Source organism: Musa acuminata, chromosome BXJ3-8, assembly GCF_036884655.1.
Source record: "Musa acuminata AAA Group cultivar baxijiao chromosome BXJ3-8, Cavendish_Baxijiao_AAA, whole genome shotgun sequence".
NCBI classification, from domain to species: Eukaryota; Viridiplantae; Streptophyta; class Magnoliopsida; order Zingiberales; family Musaceae; genus Musa; species Musa acuminata.
This window is the reverse complement of record NC_088356.1, coordinates 38,512,047-38,526,613: the sequence shown is the minus strand read 5'-3', so window position 1 is coordinate 38,526,613 and position 14,567 is coordinate 38,512,047. Positions and strand designations below refer to the sequence as shown.

The following is a 14,567-nucleotide window of genomic DNA, read 5'->3' as shown; positions in this document are numbered from 1 at the left end:
ACGCACACAAAACGAGTGCGATCATACCAGCACTAAAGCACCGGATCCCATCAGAACTCCGAAGTTAAGCGTGCTTGGGCGAGAGTAGTACTAGGATGGGTGACCCCCTGGGAAGTCCTCGTGTTGCACTCCTTTTTGCGCCCCGAGCGGCCAAAAGACTTACTTAAAACTCTCCTTTAAGCTTTTCAATTTTTCCAGCATCATGGCCAACAGTAAATGTGTCATTAACATGTAAATGAAGTCATCATCTAAAAATTTCTTCGTAAACATACAATGATCAGACATGTATGGTTCCAGGATGGGTGACCCCATGGGAAGTCCTCGTGTTGCACTCCTTTTTGCGCCCCGAGCGGCCAAAACCTCTCCCGTCGACCTCCGAGGCGATGGTTTTGGGCCTCGGAATTCGCCGTGACCGCTACGCAGTCAGTCTCGTGGGGCTCGGAGAGAGCTTTCCGGAATGGGGCCGCAATAGCGATTCCGAGTTCGTTCGAGAAAGTCCCGATGGTTTCGGCGCGCGCTTGCCGTGTCCGGTACGCGGTCGGCCTCGTGGGCATCGGAGAGATCCGACGATGGCGATTCCGAGATCGTTCGAGAGGTTTCGGGGCGCGCAATGGGCTCCGGTCGTCGATATGCGCCGTCCGCGACGTGCACAAAGGCGAGGGACGACGCACACAAAACGAGAGCGATCATACCAGCACTAAAGCACCGGATCCCCTCAGAACTCCGAAGTTAAGCGTGCTTGCGCGAGAGTAGTACTAGGATGGGTGACCCCCTGGGAAGTCCTCGTGTTGCACTCCTTTTTGCGCCCCGAGCGGCCAAAAGACTTACTTAAAACTCTCCTTTAAGCTTTTCAATTTTTCCAGCATCATGGCCAACAGTAAATGTGTCATTAACATGTAAATGAAGTCATCATCTAAAAATTTCTTCGTAAACATACAATGATCAGACATGTATGGTTCCAGGATGGGTGACCCCATGGGAAGTCCTCGTGTTGCACTCCTTTTTGCGCCCCGAGCGGCCAAAACCTCTCCCGTCGACCTCCGAGGCGATGGTTTTGGGCCTCGGAATTCGCCGTGACCGCTACGCAGTCAGTCTCGTGGGGCTTGGAGAGAGCTTTCCGGAATGGGGCCGCAATAGCGATTCCGAGTTCGTTCGAGAAAGTCCCGATGGTTTCGGCGCGCGCTTGCCGTGTCCGGTACGCGGTCGGCCTCGTGGGCATCGGAGAGATCCGACGATGGCGATTCCGAGATCGTTCGAGAGGTTTCGGGGCGCGCAATGGGCTCCGGTCGTCGATATGCGCCGTCCGCGACGTGCACAAAGGCGAGGGACGACGCACACAAAACGAGTGCGATCATACCAGCACTAAAGCACCGGATCCCATCAGAACTCCGAAGTTAAGCGTGCTTGGGCGAGAGTAGTACTAGGATGGGTGACCCCCTGGGAAGTCCTCGTGTTGCACTCCTTTTTGCGCCCCGAGCGGCCAAAAGACTTACTTAAAACTCTCCTTTAAGCTTTTCAATTTTTCCAGCATCATGGCCAACAGTAAATGTGTCATTAACATTTAATGAAGTCATCATCTAAAAATTTCTTCGTAAACATACAATGATCAGACATGTATGGTTCCAGGATGGGTGACCCCATGGGAAGTCCTCGTGTTGCACTCCTTTTTGCGCCCCGAGCGGCCAAAACCTCTCCCGTCGACCTCCGAGGCGATGGTTTTGGGCCTCGGAATTCGCCGTGACCGCTACGCAGTCAGTCTCGTGGGGCTCGGAGAGAGCTTTCCGGAATGGGGCCGCAATAGCGATTCCGAGTTCGTTCGAGAAAGTCCCGATGGTTTCGGCGCGCGCTTGCCGTGTCCGGTACGCGGTCGGCCTCGTGGGCATCGGAGAGATCCGACGATGGCGATTCCGAGATCGTTCGAGAGGTTTCGGGGCGCGCAATGGGCTCCGGTCATCGATATGCGCCGTCCGCGACGTGCACAAAGGCGAGGGACGACGCACACAAAACGAGTGCGATCATACCAGCACTAAAGCACCGGATCCCATCAGAACTCCGAAGTTAATCGTGCTTGGGCGAGAGTAGTACTAGGATGGGTGACCCCCTGGGAAGTCCTCGTGTTGCACTCCTTTTTGCGCCCCGAGCGGCCAAAAGACTTACTTAAAACTCTCCTTTAAGCTTTTCAATTTTTCCAGCATCATGGCCAACAGTAAATGTGTCATTAACATGTAAATGAAGTCATCATCTAAAAATTTCTTCGTAAACATACAATGATCAGACATGTATGGTTCCAGGATGGGTGACCCCATGGGAAGTCCTCGTGTTGCACTCCTTTTTGCGCCCCGAGCGGCCAAAACCTCTCCCGTCGACCTCCGAGGCGATGGTTTTGGGCCTCGGAATTCGCCGTGACCGCTACGCAGTCAGTCTCGTGGGGCTCGGAGAGAGCTTTCCGGAATGGGGCCGCAATAGCGATTCCGAGTTCGTTCGAGAAAGTCCCGATGGTTTCGGCGCGCGCTTGCCGTGTCCGGTACGCGGTCGGCCTCGTGGGCATCGGAGAGATCCGACGATGGCGATTCCGAGATCGTTCGAGAGGTTTCGGGGCGCGCAATGGGCTCCGGTCGTCGATATGCGCCGTCCGCGACGTGCACAAAGGCGAGGGACGACGCACACAAAACGAGTGCGATCATACCAGCACTAAAGCACCGGATCCCCTCAGAACTCCGAAGTTAAGCGTGCTTGGGCGAGAGTAGTACTAGGATGGGTGACCCCCTGGGAAGTCCTCGTGTTGCACTCCTTTTTGCGCCCCGAGCGGCCAAAAGACTTACTTAAAACTCTCCTTTAAGCTTTTCAATTTTTCCAGCATCATGGCCAACAGTAAATGTGTCATTAACATGTAAATGAAGTCATCATCTAAAAATTTCTTCGTAAACATACAATGATCAGACATGTATGGTTCCAGGATGGGTGACCCCATGGGAAGTCCTCGTGTTGCACTCCTTTTTGCGCCCCGAGCGGCCAAAACCTCTCCCGTCGACCTCCGAGGCGATGGTTTTGGGCCTCGGAATTCGCCGTGACCGCTACGCAGTCAGTCTCGTGGGGCTCGGAGAGAGCTTTCCGGAATGGGGCCGCAATAGCGATTCCGAGTTCGTTCGAGAAAGTCCCGATGGTTTCGGCGCGCGCTTGCCGTGTCCGGTACGCGGTCGGCCTCGTGGGCATCGGAGAGATCCGACGATGGCGATTCCGAGATTGTTCGAGAGGTTTCGGGGCGCGCAATGGGCTCCGGTCGTCGATATGCGCCGTCCGCGACGTGCACAAAGGCGAGGGACGACGCACACAAAACGAGTGCGATCATACCAGCACTAAAGCACCGGATCCCATCAGAACTCCGAAGTTAAGCGTGCTTGGGCGAGAGTAGTACTAGGATGGGTGACCCCCTGGGAAGTCCTCGTGTTGCACTCCTTTTTGCGCCCCGAGCGGCCAAAAGACTTACTTAAAACTCTCCTTTAAGCTTTTCAATTTTTCCAGCATCATGGCCAACAGTAAATGTGTCATTAACATGTAAATGAAGTCATCATCTAAAAATTTCTTCGTAAACATACAATGATCAGACATGTATGGTTCCAGGATGGGTGACCCCATGGGAAGTCCTCGTGTTGCACTCCTTTTTGCGCCCCGAGCGGCCAAAACCTCTCCCGTCGACCTCCGAGGCGATGGTTTTGGGCCTCGGAATTCGCCGTGACCGCTACGCAGTCAGTCTCGTGGGGCTCGGAGAGAGCTTTCCGGAATGGGGCCGCAATAGCGATTCCGAGTTCGTTCGAGAAAGTCCCGATAGTTTCGGCGCGCGCTTGCCGTGTCCGGTACGCGGTCGGCCTCGTGGGCATCGGAGAGATCCGACGATGGCGATTCCGAGATCGTTCGAGAGGTTTCGGGGCGCGCAATGGGCTCCGGTCGTCGATATGCGCCGTCCGCGACGTGCACAAAGGCGAGGGACGACGCACACAAAACGAGTGCGATCATACCAGCACTAAAGCACCGGATCCCCTCAGAACTCCGAAGTTAATCGTGCTTGAGCGAGAGTAGTACTAGGATGGGTGACCCCCTGGGAAGTCCTCGTGTTGCACTCCTTTTTGCGCCCCGAGCGGCCAAAAGACTTACTTAAAACTCTCCTTTAAGCTTTTCAATTTTTCCAGCATCATGGCCAACAGTAAATGTGTCATTAACATGTAAATGAAGTCATCATCTAAAAATTTCTTCGTAAACATACAATGATCAGACATGTATGGTTCCAGGATGGGTGACCCCATGGGAAGTCCTCGTGTTGCACTCCTTTTTGCGCCCCGAGCGGCCAAAACCTCTCCCGTCGACCTCCGAGGCGATGGTTTTGGGCCTCGGAATTCGCCGTGACCGCTACGCAGTCAGTCTCGTGGGGCTCGGAGAGAGCTTTCCGGAATGGGGCCGCAATAGCGATTCCGAGTTCGTTCGAGAAAGTCCCGATGGTTTCGGCGCGCGCTTGCCGTGTCCGGTACGCGGTCGGCCTCGTGGGCATCGGAGAGATCCGACGATGGCGATTCCGAGATCGTTCGAGAGGTTTCGGGGCGCGCAATGGGCTCCGGTCGTCGATATGCGCCGTCCGCGACGTGCACAAAGGCGAGGGACGACGCACACAAAACGAGTGCGATCATACCAGCACTAAAGCACCGGATCCCATCAGAACTCCGAAGTTAAGCGTGCTTGGGCGAGAGTAGTACTAGGATGGGTGACCCCCTGGGAAGTCCTCGTGTTGCACTCCTTTTTGCGCCCCGAGCGGCCAAAAGACTTACTTAAAACTCTCCTTTAAGCTTTTCAATTTTTCCAGCATCATGGCCAACAGTAAATGTGTCATTAACATGTAAATGAAGTCATCATCTAAAAATTTCTTCGTAAACATACAATGATCAGACATGTATGGTTCCAGGATGGGTGACCCCATGGGAAGTCCTCGTGTTGCACTCCTTTTTGCGCCCCGAGCGGCCAAAACCTCTCCCGTCGACCTCCGAGGCGATGGTTTTGGGCCTCGTAATTCGCCGTGACCGCTACGCAGTCAGTCTCGTGGGGCTCGGAGAGAGCTTTCCGGAATGGGGCCGCAATAGCGATTCCGAGTTCGTTCGAGAAAGTCCCGATGGTTTCGGCGCGCGCTTGCCGTGTCCGGTACGCGGTCGGCCTCGTGGGCATCGGAGAGATCCGACGATGGCGATTCCGAGATCGTTCGAGAGGTTTCGGGGCGCGCAATGGGCTCCGGTCGTCGATATGCGCCGTCCGCGACGTGCACAAAGGCGAGGGACGACGCACACAAAACGAGTGCGATCATACCAGCACTAAAGCACCGGATCCCATCAGAACTCCGAAGTTAAGCGTGCTTGGGCGAGAGTAGTACTAGGATGGGTGACCCCCTGGGAAGTCCTCGTGTTGCACTCCTTTTTGCGCCCCGAGCGGCCAAAAGACTTACTTAAAACTCTCCTTTAAGCTTTTCAATTTTTCCAGCATCATGGCCAACAGTAAATGTGTCATTAACATGTAAATGAAGTCATCATCTAAAAATTTCTTCGTAAACATACAATGATCAGACATGTATGGTTCCAGGATGGGTGACCCCATGGGAAGTCCTCGTGTTGCACTCCTTTTTGCGCCCCGAGCGGCCAAAACCTCTCCCGTCGACCTCCGAGGCGATGGTTTTGGGCCTCGTAATTCGCCGTGACCGCTACGCAGTCAGTCTCGTGGGGCTCGGAGAGAGCTTTCCGGAATGGGGCCGCAATAGCGATTCCGAGTTCGTTCGAGAAAGTCCCGATGGTTTCGGCGCGCGCTTGCCGTGTCCGGTACGCGGTCGGCCTCGTGGGCATCGGAGAGATCCGACGATGGCGATTCCGAGATCGTTCGAGAGGTTTCGGGGCGCGCAATGGGCTCCGGTCGTCGATATGCGCCGTCCGCGACGTGCACAAAGGCGAGGGACGACGCACACAAAACGAGTGCGATCATACCAGCACTAAAGCATCGGATCCCATCAGAACTCCGAAGTTAAGCGTGCTTGGGCGAGAGTAGTACTAGGATGGGTGACCCCCTGGGAAGTCCTCGTGTTGCACTCCTTTTTGCGCCCCGAGCGGCCAAAAGACTTACTTAAAACTCTCCTTTAAGCTTTTCAATTTTTCCAGCATCATGGCCAACAGTAAATGTGTCATTAACATGTAAATGAAGTCATCATCTAAAAATTTCTTCGTAAACATACAATGATCAGACATGTATGGTTCCAGGATGGGTGACCCCATGGGAAGTCCTCGTGTTGCACTCCTTTTTGCGCCCCGAGCGGCCAAAACCTCTCCCGTCGACCTCCGAGGCGATGGTTTTGGGCCTCGGAATTCGCCGTGACCGCTACGCAGTCAGTCTCGTGGGGCTCGGAGAGAGCTTTCCGGAATGGGGCCGCAATAGCGATTCCGAGTTCGTTCGAGAAAGTCCCGATGGTTTCGGTGCGCGCTTGCCGTGTCCGGTACGCGATCGGCCTCGTGGGCATCGGAGAGATCCGACGATGGCGATTCCGAGATCGTTCGAGAGGTTTCGGGGCGCGCAATGGGCTCCGGTCGTCGATATGCGCCGTCCGCGACGTGCACAAAGGCGAGGGACGACGCACACAAAACGATTGCGATCATACCAGCACTAAAGCACCGGATCCCATCAGAACTCCGAAGTTAAGCGTGCTTTGGCGAGAGTAGTACTAGGATGGGTGACCCCCTGGGAAGTCCTCGTGTTGCACTCCTTTTTGCGCCCCGAGCGGCCAAAAGACTTACTTAAAACTCTCCTTTAAGCTTTTCAATTTTTCCAGCATCATGGCCAACAGTAAATGTGTCATTAACATGTAAATGAAGTCATCATCTAAAAATTTCTTCGTAAACATACAATGATCAGACATGTATGGTTCCAGGATGGGTGACCCCATGGGAAGTCCTCGTGTTGCACTCCTTTTTGCGCCCCGAGCGGCCAAAACCTCTCCCGTCGACCTCCGAGGCGATGGTTTTGGGCCTCGGAATTCGCCGTGACCGCTACGCAGTCAGTCTCGTGGGGCTCGGAGAGAGCTTTCCGGAATGGGGCCGCAATAGCGATTCCGAGTTCGTTCGAGAAAGTCCCGATGGTTTCGGCGCGCGCTTGCCGTGTCCGGTACGCGGTCGGCCTCGGGGGCATCGGAGAGATCCGACGATGGCGATTCCGAGATCGTTCGAGAGGTTTCGGGGCGCGCAATAGGCTCCGGTCGTCGATATGCGCCGTCCGCGACGTGCACAAAGGCGAGGGACGACGCACACAAAACGAGTGCGATCATACCAGCACTAAAGCACCGGATCCCATCAGAACTCCGAAGTTAAGCGTGCTTGGGCGAGAGTAGTACTAGGATGGGTGACCCCCTGGGAAGTCCTCGTGTTGCACTCCTTTTTGCGCCCCGAGCGGCCAAAAGACTTACTTAAAACTCTCCTTTAAGCTTTTCAATTTTTCCAGCATCATGGCCAACAGTAAATGTGTCATTAACATGTAAATGAAGTCATCATCTAAAAATTTCTTCGTAAACATACAATGATCAGACATGTATGGTTCCAGGATGGGTGACCCCATGGGAAGTCCTCGTGTTGCACTCCTTTTTGCGCCCCGAGCGGCCAAAACCTCTCCCGTCGACCTCCGAGGCGATGGTTTTGGGCCTCGGAATTCGCCGTGACCGCTACGCAGTCAGTCTCGTGGGGCTCGGAGAGAGCTTTCCGGAATGGGGCCGCAATAGCGATTCCGAGTTCGTTCGAGAAAGTCCCGATGGTTTCGGCGCGCGCTTGCCGTGTCCGGTACGCGGTCGGCCTCGTGGGCATCGGAGAGATCCGACGATGGCGATTCCGAGATCGTTCGAGAGGTTTCGGGGCGCGCAATGGGCTCCGGTCGTCGATATGCGCCGTCCGCGACGTGCACAAAGGCGAGGGACGACGCACACAAAACGAGTGCGATCATACCAGCACTAAAGCACCGGATCCCATCAGAACTCCGAAGTTAAGCGTGCTTGGGCGAGAGTAGTACTAGGATGGGTGACCCCTTGGGAAGTCCTCGTGTTGCACTCCTTTTTGCGCCCCGAGCGGCCAAAAGACTTACTTAAAACTCTCCTTTAAGCTTTTCAATTTTTCCAGCATCATGGCCAACAGTAAATGTGTCATTAACATGTAAATGAAGTCATCATCTAAAAATTTCTTCGTAAACATACAATGATCAGACATGTATGGTTCCAGGATGGGTGACCCCATGGGAAGTCCTCGTGTTGCACTCCTTTTTGCGCCCCGAGCGGCCAAAACCTCTCCCGTCGACCTCCGAGGCGATGGTTTTGGGCCTCGGAATTCGCCGTGACCGCTACGCAGTCAGTCTCGTGGGGCTCGGAGAGAGCTTTCCGGAATGGGGCCGCAATAGCGATTCCGAGTTCGTTCGAGAAAGTCCCGATGGTTTCGGCGCGCGCTTGCCGTGTCCGGTACGCGGTCGGCCTCGTGGGCATCGGAGAGATCCGACGATGGCGATTCCGAGATCGTTCGAGAGGTTTCAGGGCGCGCAATGGGCTCCGGTCGTCGATATGCGCCGTCCGCGACGTGCACAAAGGCGAGGGACGACGCACACAAAACGAGTGCGATCATACCAGCACTAAAGCACCGGATCCCATCAGAACTCCGAAGTTAAGCGTGCTTGGGCGAGAGTAGTACTAGGATGGGTGACCCCCTGGGAAGTCCTCGTGTTGCACTCCTTTTTGCGCCCCGAGCGGCCAAAAGACTTACTTAAAACTCTCCTTTAAGCTTTTCAATTTTTCCAGCATCATGGCCAACAGTAAATGTGTCATTAACATGTAAATGAAGTCATCATCTAAAAATTTCTTCGTAAACATACAATGATCAGACATGTATGGTTCCAGGATGGGTGACCCCATGGGAAGTCCTCGTGTTGCACTCCTTTTTGCGCCCCGAGCGGCCAAAACCTCTCCCGTCGACCTCCGAGGCGATGGTTTTGGGCCTCGGAATTCGCCGTGACCGCTACGCAGTCAGTCTCGTGGGGCTCGGAGAGAGCTTTCCGGAATGGGGCCGCAATAGCGATTCCGAGTTCGTTCGAGAAAGTCCCGATGGTTTCGGCGCGCGCTTGCCGTGTCCGGTACGCGGTCGGCCTCGTGGGCATCGGAGAGATCCGACGATGGCGATTCCGAGATCGTTCGAGAGGTTTCGGGGCGCGCAATGGGCTCCGGTCGTCGATATGCGCCGTCCGCGACGTGCACAAAGGCGAGGGACGACGCACACAAAACGAGTGCGATCATACCAGCACTAAAGCACCGGATCCCATCAGAACTCCGAAGTTAAGCGTGCTTGGGCGAGAGTAGTACTAGGATGGGTGACCCCCTGGGAAGTCCTCGTGTTGCACTCCTTTTTGCGCCCCGAGCGGCCAAAAGACTTACTTAAAACTCTCCTTTAAGCTTTTCAATTTTTCCAGCATCATGGCCAACAGTAAATGTGTCATTAACATGTAAATGAAGTCATCATCTAAAAATTTCTTCGTAAACATACAATGATCAGACATGTATGGTTCCAGGATGGGTGACCCCATGGGAAGTCCTCGTGTTGCACTCCTTTTTGCGCCCCGAGCGGCCAAAACCTCTCCCGTCGACCTCCGAGGCGATGGTTTTGGGCCTCGGAATTCGCCGTGACCGCTACGCAGTCAGTCTCGTGGGGCTCGGAGAGAGCTTTCCGGAATGGGGCCGCAATAGCGATTCCGAGTTCGTTCGAGAAAGTCCCGATGGTTTCGGCGCGCGCTTGCCGTGTCCGGTACGCGGTCGGCCTCGTGGGCATCGGAGAGATCCGACAATGGCGATTCCGAGATCGTTCGAGAGGTTTCGGGGCGCGCAATGGGCTCCGGTCGTCGATATGCGCCGTCCGCGACGTGCACAAAGGCGAGGGACGACGCACACAAAACGAGTGCGATCATACCAGCACTAAAGCACCGGATCCCATCAGAACTCCGAAGTTAAGCGTGCTTGGGCGAGAGTAGTACTAGGATGGGTGACCCCCTGGGAAGTCCTCGTGTTGCACTCCTTTTTGCGCCCCGAGCGGCCAAAAGACTTACTTAAAACTCTCCTTTAAGCTTTTCAATTTTTCCAGCATCATGGCCAACAGTAAATGTGTCATTAACATGTAAATGAAGTCATCATCTAAAAATTTCTTCGTAAACATACAATGATCAGACATGTATGGTTCCAGGATGGGTGACCCCATGGGAAGTCCTCGTGTTGCACTCCTTTTTGCGCCCCGAGCGGCCAAAACCTCTCCCGTCGACCTCCGAGGCGATGGTTTTGGGCCTCGGAATTCGCCGTGACCGCTACGCAGTCAGTCTGGTGGGGCTCGGAGAGAGCTTTCCGGAATGGGGCCGCAATAGCGATTCCGAGTTCGTTCGAGAAAGTCCCGATGGTTTCGGCGCGCGCTTGCCGTGTCCGGTACGCGGTCGGCCTCGTGGGCATCGGAGAGATCCGACGATGGCGATTCCGAGATCGTTCGAGAGGTTTCGGGGCGCGCAATGGGCTCCGGTCGTCGATATGCGCCGTCCGCGACGTGCACAAAGGCGAGGGACGACGCACACAAAACGAGTGCGATCATACCAGCACTAAAGCACCGGATCCCATCAGAACTCCGAAGTTAAGCGCGCTTGGGCGAGAGTAGTACTAGGATGGGTGACCCCCTGGGAAGTCCTCGTGTTGCACTCTTTTTTGCGCCCCGAGCGGCCAAAAGACTTACTTAAAACTCTCCTTTAAGCTTTTCAATTTTTCCAGCATCATGGCCAACAGTAAATGTGTCATTAACATGTAAATGAAGTCATCATCTAAAAATTTCTTCGTAAACATACAATGATCAGACATGTATGGTTCCAGGATGGGTGACCCCATGGGAAGTCCTCGTGTTGCACTCCTTTTTGCGCCCCGAGCGGCCAAAACCTCTCCCGTCGACCTCCGAGGCGATGGTTTTGGGCCTCGGAATTCGCCGTGACCGCTACGCAGTCAGTCTCGTGGGGCTCGGAGAGAGCTTTCCGGAATGGGGCCGCAATAGCGATTCCGAGTTCGTTCGAGAAAGTCCCGATGGTTTCGGCGCGCGCTTGCCGTGTCCGGTACGCGGTCGGCCTCGTGGGCATCGGAGAGATCCGACGATGGCGATTCCGAGATCGTTCGAGAGGTTTCGGGGCGCGCAATGGGCTCCGGTCGTCGATATGCGCCGTCCGCGACGTGCACAAAGGCGAGGGACGACGCACACAAAACGAGTGCGATCATACCCGCACTAAAGCACCGGATCCCATCAGAACTCCGAAGTTAAGCGCGCTTGGGCGAGAGTAGTACTAGGATGGGTGACCCCCTGGGAAGTCCTCGTGTTGCACTCCTTTTTGCGCCCCGAGCGGCCAAAAGACTTACTTAAAACTCTCCTTTAAGCTTTTCAATTTTTCCAGCATCATGGCCAACAGTAAATGTGTCATTAACATGTAAATGAAGTCATCATCTAAAAATTTCTTCGTAAACATACAATGATCAGACATGTATGGTTCCAGGATGGGTGACCCCATGGGAAGTCCTCGTGTTGCACTCCTTTTTGCGCCCCGAGCGGCCAAAACCTCTCCCGTCGACCTCCGAGGCGATGGTTTTGGGCCTCGGAATTCGCCGTGACCGCTACGCAGTCAGTCTCGTGGGGCTCGGAGAGAGCTTTCCGGAATGGGGCCGCAATAGCGATTCCGAGTTCGTTCGAGAAATCCCGATGGTTTCGGCGCGCGCTTGCCGTGTCCGGTACGCGGTCGGCCTCGTGGGCATCGGAGAGATCCGACGATGGCGATTCCGAGATCGTTCGAGAGGTTTCGGGGCGCGCAATGGGCTCCGGTCGTCGATATGCGCCGTCCGCGACGTGCACAAAGGCGAGGGACGACGCACACAAAACGAGTGCGATCATACCAGCACTAAAGCACCGGATCCCATCAGAACTCCGAAGTTAAGCGCGCTTGGGCGAGAGTAGTACTAGGATGGGTGACCCCCTGGGAAGTCCTCGTGTTGCACTCCTTTTTGCGCCCCGAGCGGCCAAAAGACTTACTTAAAACTCTCCTTTAAGCTTTTCAATTTTTCCAGCATCATGGCCAACAGTAAATGTGTCATTAACATGTAAATGAAGTCATCATCTAAAAATTTCTTCGTAAACATACAATGATCAGACATGTATGGTTCCAGGATGGGTGACCCCATGGGAAGTCCTCGTGTTGCACTCCTTTTTGCGCCCCGAGCGGCCAAAACCTCTCCCGTCGACCTCCGAGGCGATGGTTTTGGGCCTCGGAATTCGCCGTGACCGCTACGCAGTCAGTCTCGTGGGGCTCGGAGAGAGCTTTCCGGAATGGGGCCGCAATAGCGATTCCGAGTTCGTTCGAGAAATCCCGATGGTTTCGGCGCGCGCTTGCCGTGTCCGGTACGCGGTCGGCCTCGTGGGCATCGGAGAGATCCGACGATGGCGATTCCGAGATCGTTCGAGAGGTTTCGGGGCGCGCAATGGGCTCCGGTCGTCGATATGCGCCGTCCGCGACGTGCACAAAGGCGAGGGACGACGCACACAAAACGAGTGCGATCATACCAGCACTAAAGCACCGGATCCCATCAGAACTCCGAAGTTAAGCGCGCTTGGGCGAGAGTAGTACTAGGATGGGTGACCCCCTGGGAAGTCCTCGTGTTGCACTCCTTTTTGCGCCCCGAGCGGCCAAAAGACTTACTTAAAACTCTCCTTTAAGCTTTTCAATTTTTCCAGCATCATGGCCAACAGTAAATGTGTCATTAACATGTAAATGAAGTCATCATCTAAAAATTTCTTCGTAAACATACAATGATCAGACATGTATGGTTCCAGGATGGGTGACCCCATGGGAAGTCCTCGTGTTGCACTCCTTTTTGCGCCCCGAGCGGCCAAAACCTCTCCCGTCGACCTCCGAGGCGATGGTTTTGGGCCTCGGAATTCGCCGTGACCGCTACGCGGTCAGTCTCGTGGGGCTCGGAGAGAGCTTTCCGGAATGGGGCCGCAATAGCGATTCCGAGTTCGTTCGAGAAAGTCCCGATGGTTTCGGCGCGCGCTTGCCGTGTCCGGTACGCGGTCGGCCTCGTGGGCATCGGAGAGATCCGACGATGGCGATTCCGAGATCGTTCGAGAGGTTTCGGGGCGCGCAATGGGCTCCGGTCGTCGATATGCGCCGTCCGCAACGTGCACAAAGGCGAGGGACGACGCACACAAAACGAGTGCGATCATACCAGCACTAAAGCACCGGATCCCATTAGAACTCCGAAGTTAAGCGTGCTTGGGCGAAAGTAGTACTAGGATGGGTGACCCCCTGGGAAGTCCTCGTGTTGCACTCCTTTTTGCGCCCCGAGCGGCCAAAAGACTTACTTAAAACTCTCCTTTAAGCTTTTCAATTTTTCCAGCATCATGGCCAACAGTAAATGTGTCATTAACATGTAAATGAAGTCATCATCTAAAAATTTCTTCGTAAACATACAATGATCAGACATGTATGGTTCCAGGATGGGTGACCCCATGGGAAGTCCTCGTGTTGCACTCCTTTTTGCGCCCCGAGCGGCCAAAACCTCTCCCGTCGACCTCCGAGGCGATGGTTTTGGGCCTCGGAATTCGCCGTGACCGCTACGCGGTCAGTCTCGTGGGGCTCGGAGAGAGCTTTCCGGAATGGGGCCGCAATAGCGATTCCGAGTTCGTTCGAGAAAGTCCCGATGGTTTCGGCGCGCGCTTGCCGTGTCCGGTACGCGGTCGGCCTCGTGGGCATCGGAGAGATCCGACGATGGCGATTCCGAGATCGTTCGAGAGGTTTCGGGGCGCGCAATGGGCTCCGGTCGTCGATATGCGCCGTCCGCGACGTGCACAAAGGCGAGGGATGACGCACACAAAACGAGTGCGATCATACCAGCACTAAAGCACCGGATCCCATCAGAACTCCGAAGTTAAGCGCGCTTGGGCGAGAGTAGTACTAGGATGGGTGACCCCCTGGGAAGTCCTCGTGTTGCACTCCTTTTTGCGCCCCGAGCGGCCAAAAGACTTACTTAAAACTCTCCTTTAAGCTTTTCAATTTTTCCAGCATCATGGCCAACAGTAAATGTGTCATTAACATGTAAATGAAGTCATCATCTAAAAATTTCTTCGTAAACATACAATGATCAGACATGTATGGTTCCAGGATGGGTGACCCCATGGGAAGTCCTCGTGTTGCACTCCTTTTTGCGCCCCGAGCGGCCAAAACCTCTCCCGTCGACCTCCGAGGCGATGGTTTTGGGCCTCGGAATTCGCCGTGACTGCTACGCAGTCAGTCTCGTGGGGCTCGGAGAGAGCTTTCCGGAATGGGGCCGCAATAGCGATTCCGAGTTCGTTCGAGAAAGTCCCGATGGTTTCGGCGCGCGCTTGCCGTGTCCGGTACGCGGTCGGCCTCGTGGGCATCGGAGAGATCCGACGATGGCGATTCCGAGATCGTTCGAGAGGTTTCGGGGC

At 54.9% G+C, this 14,567-nt stretch overlaps 22 non-coding genes across 22 annotated transcripts; all 22 read left to right on the top strand.

Annotated features, from left to right (window-relative positions):
* The first annotated feature begins 13 nt into the window (after positions 1 to 13).
* Positions 14 to 132, top strand: LOC135647839 (5S ribosomal RNA). The gene has a single exon (XR_010500536.1). It is a non-coding gene; the product is annotated as a 5S ribosomal RNA (ribosomal RNA).
* A 546-nt stretch (positions 133 to 678) lies between these two features.
* Positions 679 to 797, top strand: LOC135647507 (5S ribosomal RNA). The gene has a single exon (XR_010500244.1). It is a non-coding gene; the product is annotated as a 5S ribosomal RNA (ribosomal RNA).
* Positions 798 to 1,343: 546 nt separating this feature from the next.
* On the top strand, positions 1,344 to 1,462 carry LOC135647838 (5S ribosomal RNA). Its single transcript, XR_010500535.1, has one exon. It is a non-coding gene; the product is annotated as a 5S ribosomal RNA (ribosomal RNA).
* Positions 1,463 to 2,007: 545 nt separating this feature from the next.
* LOC135646343 (5S ribosomal RNA) lies at positions 2,008 to 2,126 on the top strand. The gene has a single exon (XR_010499097.1). It is a non-coding gene; the product is annotated as a 5S ribosomal RNA (ribosomal RNA).
* A 546-nt stretch (positions 2,127 to 2,672) lies between these two features.
* Positions 2,673 to 2,791, top strand: LOC135646393 (5S ribosomal RNA). The gene has a single exon (XR_010499146.1). It is a non-coding gene; the product is annotated as a 5S ribosomal RNA (ribosomal RNA).
* A 546-nt stretch (positions 2,792 to 3,337) lies between these two features.
* On the top strand, positions 3,338 to 3,456 carry LOC135647837 (5S ribosomal RNA). Its single transcript, XR_010500534.1, has one exon. It is a non-coding gene; the product is annotated as a 5S ribosomal RNA (ribosomal RNA).
* A 546-nt stretch (positions 3,457 to 4,002) lies between these two features.
* LOC135647472 (5S ribosomal RNA) lies at positions 4,003 to 4,121 on the top strand. The gene has a single exon (XR_010500209.1). It is a non-coding gene; the product is annotated as a 5S ribosomal RNA (ribosomal RNA).
* Positions 4,122 to 4,667: 546 nt separating this feature from the next.
* Positions 4,668 to 4,786, top strand: LOC135647836 (5S ribosomal RNA). Its single transcript, XR_010500533.1, has one exon. It is a non-coding gene; the product is annotated as a 5S ribosomal RNA (ribosomal RNA).
* A 546-nt stretch (positions 4,787 to 5,332) lies between these two features.
* LOC135647835 (5S ribosomal RNA) lies at positions 5,333 to 5,451 on the top strand. The gene has a single exon (XR_010500532.1). It is a non-coding gene; the product is annotated as a 5S ribosomal RNA (ribosomal RNA).
* Positions 5,452 to 5,997: 546 nt separating this feature from the next.
* LOC135646377 (5S ribosomal RNA) lies at positions 5,998 to 6,116 on the top strand. Its single transcript, XR_010499130.1, has one exon. It is a non-coding gene; the product is annotated as a 5S ribosomal RNA (ribosomal RNA).
* Positions 6,117 to 6,662: 546 nt separating this feature from the next.
* LOC135647284 (5S ribosomal RNA) lies at positions 6,663 to 6,781 on the top strand. The gene has a single exon (XR_010500025.1). It is a non-coding gene; the product is annotated as a 5S ribosomal RNA (ribosomal RNA).
* Positions 6,782 to 7,327: 546 nt separating this feature from the next.
* LOC135647834 (5S ribosomal RNA) lies at positions 7,328 to 7,446 on the top strand. Its single transcript, XR_010500531.1, has one exon. It is a non-coding gene; the product is annotated as a 5S ribosomal RNA (ribosomal RNA).
* A 546-nt stretch (positions 7,447 to 7,992) lies between these two features.
* On the top strand, positions 7,993 to 8,111 carry LOC135648052 (5S ribosomal RNA). Its single transcript, XR_010500745.1, has one exon. It is a non-coding gene; the product is annotated as a 5S ribosomal RNA (ribosomal RNA).
* A 546-nt stretch (positions 8,112 to 8,657) lies between these two features.
* LOC135647833 (5S ribosomal RNA) lies at positions 8,658 to 8,776 on the top strand. Its single transcript, XR_010500529.1, has one exon. It is a non-coding gene; the product is annotated as a 5S ribosomal RNA (ribosomal RNA).
* Positions 8,777 to 9,322: 546 nt separating this feature from the next.
* Positions 9,323 to 9,441, top strand: LOC135647832 (5S ribosomal RNA). The gene has a single exon (XR_010500528.1). It is a non-coding gene; the product is annotated as a 5S ribosomal RNA (ribosomal RNA).
* A 546-nt stretch (positions 9,442 to 9,987) lies between these two features.
* LOC135647821 (5S ribosomal RNA) lies at positions 9,988 to 10,106 on the top strand. The gene has a single exon (XR_010500515.1). It is a non-coding gene; the product is annotated as a 5S ribosomal RNA (ribosomal RNA).
* A 546-nt stretch (positions 10,107 to 10,652) lies between these two features.
* Positions 10,653 to 10,771, top strand: LOC135646469 (5S ribosomal RNA). Its single transcript, XR_010499218.1, has one exon. It is a non-coding gene; the product is annotated as a 5S ribosomal RNA (ribosomal RNA).
* A 546-nt stretch (positions 10,772 to 11,317) lies between these two features.
* On the top strand, positions 11,318 to 11,436 carry LOC135647058 (5S ribosomal RNA). The gene has a single exon (XR_010499803.1). It is a non-coding gene; the product is annotated as a 5S ribosomal RNA (ribosomal RNA).
* A 545-nt stretch (positions 11,437 to 11,981) lies between these two features.
* LOC135646418 (5S ribosomal RNA) lies at positions 11,982 to 12,100 on the top strand. The gene has a single exon (XR_010499170.1). It is a non-coding gene; the product is annotated as a 5S ribosomal RNA (ribosomal RNA).
* A 545-nt stretch (positions 12,101 to 12,645) lies between these two features.
* On the top strand, positions 12,646 to 12,764 carry LOC135646416 (5S ribosomal RNA). Its single transcript, XR_010499168.1, has one exon. It is a non-coding gene; the product is annotated as a 5S ribosomal RNA (ribosomal RNA).
* Positions 12,765 to 13,310: 546 nt separating this feature from the next.
* Positions 13,311 to 13,429, top strand: LOC135647002 (5S ribosomal RNA). The gene has a single exon (XR_010499749.1). It is a non-coding gene; the product is annotated as a 5S ribosomal RNA (ribosomal RNA).
* A 546-nt stretch (positions 13,430 to 13,975) lies between these two features.
* LOC135646415 (5S ribosomal RNA) lies at positions 13,976 to 14,094 on the top strand. The gene has a single exon (XR_010499167.1). It is a non-coding gene; the product is annotated as a 5S ribosomal RNA (ribosomal RNA).
* The last annotated feature ends 473 nt before the right edge of the window (positions 14,095 to 14,567 follow it).